This window comes from Lepidochelys kempii, chromosome 4, assembly GCF_965140285.1.
Source record: "Lepidochelys kempii isolate rLepKem1 chromosome 4, rLepKem1.hap1, whole genome shotgun sequence".
Classification (NCBI taxonomy): domain Eukaryota; kingdom Metazoa; phylum Chordata; order Testudines; family Cheloniidae; genus Lepidochelys; species Lepidochelys kempii.
In genome coordinates, this window is record NC_136383.1 from 128,325,443 (window position 1) to 128,334,730 (window position 9,288).

Consider the following 9,288-nt stretch of genomic DNA (forward strand, 5'->3'; position numbering starts at 1 on the left):
GTTTCCATTTCCTTGAACGTTGACAGATCTCAGGCCATAGTTACATGAGAGGCATTTTTTCCGTTTGACGTTATGATCAGACACCCATTTTCCAGTTCACGCTGGGAAAAGAGCATCTTTGACCTTTGAGGTAGCATGCAGTTGTTATTGTGGCTGAGAGAGATTGGAGAGCTGATTACAAGAAAAGAAACTGAAAATGTCTATAGCAGTTGGGCTAATTCCATTAGGCATGAAAGGATGTTAATAGTGTGCATCTTGTTTTGTTTAATTAGTCTTGTAGCTCTAGTGCTAGAAGTCTGAACGGAAATGCAGAAGGTCCATAGATCAAACCCTCTTGATGATGAGGAGACTGATAGTTACAGACCATAGATCTTGTTTCTTTTGAAAATAAAACCAAGGATTTTACATACCAAAAATTATGTGAAATAAATGTATTCAAGTTGCTGAGTCAAATACTCAAAAGTTAAGAAATACCAGATGTAGAGTTGCTTTGCAACCTTAATTCAGCCCCCTTGTGTATTTATGTTTATAGTCGCATACTTTTAGACTTTAAGTATATGATCAAAGCCCTGGCTGGGATGATTTAGTTGGTGTTGGTCCTGCTTTGAGCAGGGGATTGGACGAGATGACCTCCTGAGGTCTCTTCCAACCCTTATCTTCTATGATTCTATGATCACATACTAGCTTTTCCACAGTAACTCTGGTTCATTCAATGCACAGGATGGACCTCACCTGGGGATGAATCAGAGTTATGTAGTGAAGGTGGCTGTTGTCTGTAGGACCCCTGCCTCATTTGTGAGTATTGCAGAAGGGGGAAGGTGTGAAGTAAATGAGGCACGACACTGCAGGAAGTGAAAGGATAGTCTCATAATTAAGGAAGTTGGATGCTGCCCTGGAGAACTGGATTCTATCCCTGCCTCTGCGATAGAGTGCCCATGTGATGCTGGGCAAGTCACTTAAAACAAAATGTTCACAGCTGGCAACTAATTATGTGTTCTTCTGGCTGCCTGCTTTGAGACACCGGAGATCTGATTTGCAGACGCGCTGAGTGCTCGTGTCTGCAAGTGAAGTCAACTGGAGCTGTGCTTTGAACATGTACCGTACTATTAAATTGCTACATACTCTGGAAAATCAGGTCTTAGGTCATCTCAAATTGGGCACCCAAAATTAGTGGAGGCTTTGACAATTTTAACCTTACTCGCTCCCTGTCCAGTTTCCCCACTGTAAAATGGAATTAATAACACTATCTCTGCTCACAGGGGTGTGGTGCGGAAAAATTCACAGTCTTCGTGAAGCACTAAGGTACTACGACAAGAGCACCAACAAAATGCCTTGGAGCAAATTAATAATTTTGCATTCAGAGCAGCCTTCGGATGGTATGGCAGTCAATTAGCCCTGGACCTCACACTGAATGAGGAGAGAAAAAGAAATAATAAAAATGACCCATGCACTGAAAGTGGCAGGGGTCTTATGAAAAACCATTGTGATCATGTAATTAATGTCTGTATCATCATGCACATGTCCAAGGGGAGAGAATTATAGTTGTGCAGCCAATCTTAATTTGGGCATTTCCTAATCTGGGCATTTTAGAGCTTGACTTTGTTACAAATTACACATTGTAGGACATGCACACAACTGCTGCGAATTATACCTGGTAGGACACGCACACAAGTGCTGCGAATTATACCTGATAGGACACGCACACCAATGCTGCGAATTATACCTGATAGGACATGCACAGTTCGAATCTAGGCTGAGGTACAGAAAAAAAGTCCACAACTGCAGAGTTCCCAAAAAACACTAAATTTATTACGCTCGAGTGTGGTGCCCCCCTGCTAGCCAGGAGGGGACCCTGAATGCAGATTATACAAAGGTTATATACCTTTTAGCAAAGCATGTTGCCCTCGTGCATCGGAAACCTTAGCCAATAAACAAACCCTTGTCTTATCTACCACCTATCCCTGCTTGGTGCATTCCTCGTGCTATACCAGTATGTTAATTACACAGCATGGTCCTAAAGCCATGCATCAGTAACTTTTATTATCAGGATGGGAGGCCTCACATCAAGGCCAAGAGACAGGGAGTTAGAGACTGAGAAAAACCAGATACTGGGAGTCAAGGCAGGCTGGAGACAAGGAGGAGGATTTTCACAGGGATTCAGTATTTAAGGATTACTCCTCCTGGTGTATGATGTGCTGGCATTTAAACAATGGTGGGCCCCAAACCAAAATGGAGTCACATGTGCTAACTTTTCCTTAACAACTTTGAAACCTCAATAATGTTATTTTAATGTAGTTTTGCTAATGTAATTTCAAAAATAAAACGGCTCTGGCTGGGCAGTCACAGGGGCAGGGCTGGGCAGTGGATAAAGTGACATGATTAGTGTTGTTTTCTTATAGAGCTTAGCAAACCAAAATCCTTTCATCAGCTGCCTTTAAACACATTTTGGAGGCAGCTCCCTTGCACCGAACCAACATAATAGAAGAGACAGTTTCTAAGAACGCAAGAAGTGGCAGATTCAGATGTAGCAGCAGCTGCTGTGTGGTGTGTCCTACATAGTGCTGACCACATTAAAATATAAAGGCAGGTGTGCAGCACACACTGATATTGTAGGTAATAGCTGGAAAGGCATAACTGGTTACCAGCTTACCCCGAGAAGCCCTTCCTGGTGCAAGTCCTTCAAAGGTAAGTATTGCTGTACGGTAGCTGAAAAAAAATTGTATTTGTTATTGTTTAGATTTGGTCCCTGTCTGTATAAACGACTCACCTGTTGCACCGATGCAGCCATTAACTGTCACAAAAGCCCCAGGCACGCGTGGTAGATGTCTGTGGTTAGATTGTGGTTCCTTTGTGATCGCAGCAGAGCAAAATGGAGGATTTGAGAAAGTCAAGTGAATTCTAAACCCACGAGACACTGCGCACAACAGTATCAACAAAACCCAGTGTTACTGAAGGAAAGGAGAATGGCTCTTCGTACACTGTAACCCCACTTGGAGAAAACAAATGGATCAGTTATGTAACTTTCTTAGCTGGAGAACATAGCTAGTTCAGTTGGTTATTGTGTGGTGCTTTGGATGGCAAACACAGAGTGTATGGACCTGACCCTGAAGTCCTTAGGCAAAATTCCAATTGAAACGAATGAGAGTTTTGCTTAAATAAGGACTTGGGCCGTGTATTTGAAGGCAGGGTTGAGCCCTATATTTTAAGGTCCCATGAACCACTCTGTTGCCGGCACAGTGTGCCTGAGGCGAGCAACAGCAGGGGTTCGTTGCCCGGTATGCGTCACCCATAATCACAACGGGGTGGAGAAGTAGAAAAGTTTATTTGGAATTCCAAAGAAAGGTACAGGGAGAGAAATCTCAAATCCTGCACATCAGAGCAGGTCATTACACACACTTTTATATTCCTTAATGCTACTGCACTACACATCAGCCAATCAAAGCTTTGCACAAATACTTTGCCTTCTTTATATGGGTTACAACAATGTTTATTTCCTGCAACCTCTAACAAGCATTCCTAGCAACTTAAACAACCAGCACATTCTGTCTGGCCTTAAAGATGTCTTCTCCTGTTATCTTTAACATGGCGTCAGCAAACCTTACACTGTAAGGCATTATCTGCGGCTGCAACATTGTTTTAAGAGCAAAAGAGCTTACTCAAACCAGCCAGGCCTGAGTTCCATTAAGGGGGGTTGAAAAGAAGCCCTTAGGCCTAGAGCAGGGAGACTTCCTCGACCCTTATGGCCTTCCATCCCCTCGACTTAACTAGTGGCCATGCCCTGGGGTCCTCAACAACTCCATTTGGCCTATGGAGTGGCAACTGTGAATAGTTAGGTGTGAATTTCTCCATCAAGATGAAATGGAAGAGAATATTTTGAATGAAGCAATAAATGGTCTTTAATGTGGGGAGCATCTGGTGTTCATGGACCCAGATCTTTGTTGTGCTGTGTCAGAGAACTTTGTTCCTCAAAATATTTTTTGCAATTTCTTTGGGTTTCAAGTGACGGTTGTCAGAACTACATGCTGTGTGTAATAGCATCTTCTTGTGCCCCGCACTTTAGCTCGGTGGGTTTTTGTGGGTGTGCATTCCTATGCAGCAAATGTTGAGAGAGTGGGGGAGAGCGAGCTTAATTGTTAGAAACTCATTAATTCACACGGTTAGTGGGGAGACCAACTGTGAATGACTTAATGTTGCAAACTATTGTTAAAGTGTACATGTGCAATACAAAAGGACAATGTATCACAAAATGCTTTGTTCATTCAGGGCCTGATCTAAAATCTGCTGGCTCCCATTGGCTTCAATGTGGCTTGGATCAAACCCAACAATAGTTTAGTATAATAACTCTTCATAATGCACTAGCTGAACATATGGTAGCATAAATATAATGAAAGCCTAGTAGTATGAAACCTCACATCAACATCTGCTGTTGAAGCATGGCTGGGAGGTAGAAGGGGTTCACCTGGGGAATAGGACGCGTGCAGTGGCGTGAAATGGGACAGTGACGTTCTACTGGATGTTATTGCTAAAACAATTACAAGGGCCAGGTAAAGGGGGAGTGTGTGAAATCACAGATGGAGCCTATCATGCCTGTACTCCATCACCTCCTGTGGCTTCCAATTCCTCAACATAAAGGCTGCAAGAAGATGGAGTGCTTCAAATAGAAGACAAATAGTGAGACTCCTGCATAAGGGAGATTGATTCTGAGCTTTCTTCTTTAGATAACACTTTGTGAGGAGAAGTGTTGCAGAGAGGAGAAACTAGACTGAATTGGGCCTGTTCTAAATGGTGCCAGATCAGATTTGGGAACCTACAATCTCTGCTCACATAAAAAGTTTTGTATTTACTCCCTTAAAAAAGGAGCAGGGCAGTTCTGCTGCCTTTGAAATCAATGGCAAAACTCCCATTGATTTCCCATGCCACTGATGGATGCTGTTCCTCTTTTCGTTTTATTATTCAAGGGCTCAGTCCTGTGAGCTGCAGAAAATCTCCAGGAGATGCCCAGCCCCTGGCAGGATCAGGCCCCAAGCGTTTCGATTTCTGAGTGATACCTGAAAAACGATACTTTTCAAGGCATTTTGTAGATGCCACTACAAATCAAGCTGGCATTCAGCAAAAATGGCCAGATCCTGGGACGTGCTCAGTCACAACGTGCGTCCGAGTCCATGGGAACTACAGGTGCTCCGCACCATCATCAGGATTTAGCCTAATGTTTATGTTAAAAAAAAAAGCAGTCCTGACAGGAGGTCTCCATGCACCTGGCTGTGATCCAGGAGCTGCTGCACTCTGTGCAGCATCTGCTTGCTTATGGCATGAACAAGAAGCCACTGAGCCGGCGCTGCTGACCTCGCCCTGAAACTACCAGCCGTGCTTGAGGAATGCAGGCAGCCCAGGTAGCAATGATGGGAAAATACCCTGCCTGGTTAGTGGTGAGTCATCTGAGTAGTTAGTGAGTCTCCTTGGAGAAAACGCTGAAAAACTGTGTCGGATTTTAAACAGCATCAGGAGGTTCTAGTTTGACTCAGGCTATGCTGGCACTGCAGCCTATGTTGGCATAACTTATGTCGCTCAGGGGTGTGACTAAACCCCCCCCCCCCCGGAGTGACACGCGTTACACTGACACAAGCGTTTGTGTAGACGTGCTGCAGTGGCACAGGGGGACCGGTATAGCTGCTCCTCTGCAGTTGTCTCCGTGTAGACGTGGCCTGGGAGCTGGCTTGTCGGAGCCAGTTCTCTTCTCAGACCCGGCTGCAACAATGCAGTGGGACTGCACTGCCGTTTGCCCATGAACCGCCCTCCAGCTCAGCCTCAGGTGTTGAGGGCCTGTGACGTGCTGTGCACCACCTGCATTACATTGCCTTCCTTCAACTTCAGCGCTTCCCAGGGACAGACCCATCCGTTAACAGACCCTTTAGCAGTGTCGGTTAGCGAGACCGGTGCCTCAGCGGCTTTCTCGGCCGTCCTGCTGTACTTCCGATGAAGCGTGTCAATAAAGATTTAGGCCAAGCTTTTCAAAGTGACTAGGAATTTTTTGGATGTCTGACTTGCAATGCCTTAAAAGAGCCTAATTTGCAGAGGGTGGATTCTCTGCACTTTCTAATAATCAGGGCCCCTTAAGGTGTCTCAGGTTGGACACCCAAAATCACTGGGCTCTTTAGAAAGTCTCCACCTTAAATTGGATGTAAAAGTAGGACTGTTTATGTTAACTAAATACTAATGTATTTAAAAAAAAGGAGTACTTGTGGCACCTTAGAGACTAACCAATTTATTTGAGCATAAGCTTTCACGAAAGCTTATGCTCAAATAAATTGGTTAGTCTCTAAGGTGCCACAAGTACTCCTTTTCTTTTTGCAAATACAGACTAACACGGCTGTTACTTTGAAACCTGTCGTAATGTATTTAAATACTGCTCGTCACCCTGCTAAAAGATACCTATTGCAGAGCTTTGACACTGCAATCCCACAGCAGTGGCTCCTATTTCAATATCGTCCATAACAACTGCAACTCAGCTGCAACCCTTCTGAGTCAATAAAAAAATATTGCAAAGTATTAGGGCCTGATCCCAAACACAGCGTGGATACAGGGTTTACTAGTGCATGTATTTCCAATGGGCTAACTCATGGTAGGAAGCAGGAAAGGTGGCAGTCAGTGGTTTTCAGGATCAGTCCCTTAGATTGTAAAGTCCCAGGGACTTTTCTTTTAAGCCTTGGCTGTAAAGTAACCTATTGTGGTGCTTTAAAAAGAAGAATAAATACAATGCCAGTTAATTATGTCAAACATTTATTGGGCTTTTAGCGATACTGTGATGAGTTATTCAGCTTCAGTAAATATGCTCTTTGGCAAATTGGCATTTATTTAACACAGAACTGGTGCTCACATACTATGGTGATCAGCACTATGGGAATCCCTGAGCTAGTGAGATGATGGCTAGGTCTATCCAATACACTCAGAAGAAAGTGAAATATCTTACGTAGGTTTTTCCCTACCAACAATACAAGTATGAGTCTTTCCTTTCCACCCACAATGTGGAAATGAGGTTTACTGGCTCACTTTCTGTTTGACTAAATGCAAGTTAAAACATCGGAGGCTACTGCCTGCATTGAAGAAGAATTACCCTATGCACAGCTCTGGGGATTACTTCCTGAAAAAAACAACCCACCCACTATGTGTAAGAAGTAAGTATGGAAGTTATTGTGCTTACTTCATTGAGGAGGCGGTTGGTGGTGATGGTGTGTGGAGGAGAGAACCACCAAGTTCTAATAGGCCAGAAGAGTATTGCTAACAGGTTTGGAGAGTAGAATCCACGGGCACATGTGAAACTAGAGACCATTTCCGGAGGGAGGCAGTGTAGCTTAGTAAACAGGAGGGCACTAAACTAGCAGGCAGGAAACATGGGTTCTATTTTGGGCTCTGCTATTAACCTTCAGTGTGACCTGCCCTCTGTGTCTGTCTTGTCTATTAGACTGTAAGCTTTTCAGGGCAGGGATTCTGTCTTAAGCCTGGTCTACACCATTTTTATTCCACTTTAAATTTCTCATTTAGGGATGTGATTTGTGACAGAGAGAGTAAATACCCTGCATTTACAGGGGTACTCTGTACCGGTATAAGCACCTTCCTGCCAGTATCATTGCGTCCACACTAAGGGGTTGGACCACTTTAACTAGACCAGTTTGGACCTTATCTAATTAAAATGGTAGAAAACTGTGTTTAGACAAGCTCTTGCTATATTGTTATAGTGTCAAATAGCCTGGGACCCCAATCTCCGCTTGGGGCACGTGGTGCTACAGTAATACCAATAGGAATTTATTCTCTGAGCAACATCAGGTGAAAGATGGTCCTAGTCCTAGATTGGTAAAGACTTTTTATAACAACACTCTTGGTCATGAAGTACATAGAACTCAGCAAATAATTTTTTTTTTTTTTTAGTTCGGCAGCTGAAATGAAAACCTTGAAAAAATTACATTTCATTTTGGGTTGAACTTTTTGTTTGACCTGCAATTTTTTTTCATTTTGTTTCATATTTCAGTTTTTTTTAAACCCTCTTGTTTTTTTCTTTTTCAAATAAATCTACCTAACGTTCTAAATGAAATCGTTCCAAACAGAAACTCAAAACGTTTCATTTTGAAAATATCAAAATGAAACCTTTGGACTGTAAAAAACATTTTTTCCCCTCTTGAAACTGTTTGCCAAATTTGATCCACATTCGTGAATAGTTTTGGTTGACCTGAAGCTGCATTTTTCAGTGAATAAAACTATTCATCCATAAAATTTTGCAGAGCTCTATACATATATTGAAAGCCACTCAACCTCCTAGATAAGTGAATTATCGATCCTTCAAAAGGCTGTTCTGAAAATGACCTGTACATTCAATAAAATTCGAATCAATTGGCTTTAAGAGAAAAAAAAAGAATCTAAAATCCACTCAAAGATTATTTTATTAGGTGGAATTGAATGTCTAGAGTGCCATGAAGCTCTTCAGAAGAAATTTTCAGTACATTGTACAAAAACACTATTTACACAATATTGACATGACAATACATACAGCAAACCAGCGGTTATTCCTGTAAGGTGCTGAGCAGCCTCAAACCCCGATGACTTTAGAAGGAATTGAAGGCGTGCAGCAGGAGGGAGTTGGTACTTTGCAGGACCTGACCCTACAATTTGGAAGCTGTAGTAAGTGAGAGAATACTAACACAGCTGTGGTACATGACAGGTAAATCCCAGAGAACAAACACCTACTCTGCATTTCAAGTCTCAGATTGTTTTCCATAACATTCCTCCTGGTTCATGTGTTCCAGGTGTTGATCTCGTGTGGCATTTACAGTAGCCATCTGATGTGCAACATAGACAAATCCTCCAGCCATTCGTCTTACTTAAGAACCCTAAAGTATTGGGAGATACAAAGATGTTAATCCTCTTGGCAAAGAGTACATGCTGCAAAGCGCAAAGGTCCAGATCCTCCAGGTATTTGGGTGCCTGACTCTCATTGGTTCTAGTGGGATTTACATGCCTAAATACTTTGAGGGTCTGGGCCAAAGTCCAGGAACAAAATAGAAAATACTGCCCTTTTCAGACTATGCATTACTAGAGTCCTAGTAATAATGAACAAAAAACAGCCTGGCAAACGGGAAACTGAGAAGAATGAAAAATCAGACATGATGGTGCTAAGCTAGCAAGTAATTTGTGACCCAGAACAACAGTCAACAATGGTATGTGCTGATCCACATCAACAAGGGATGGACAAGCATCCCAATCCATAAGTGGCAGCCTGGGCATGGAGCAGAATGCACT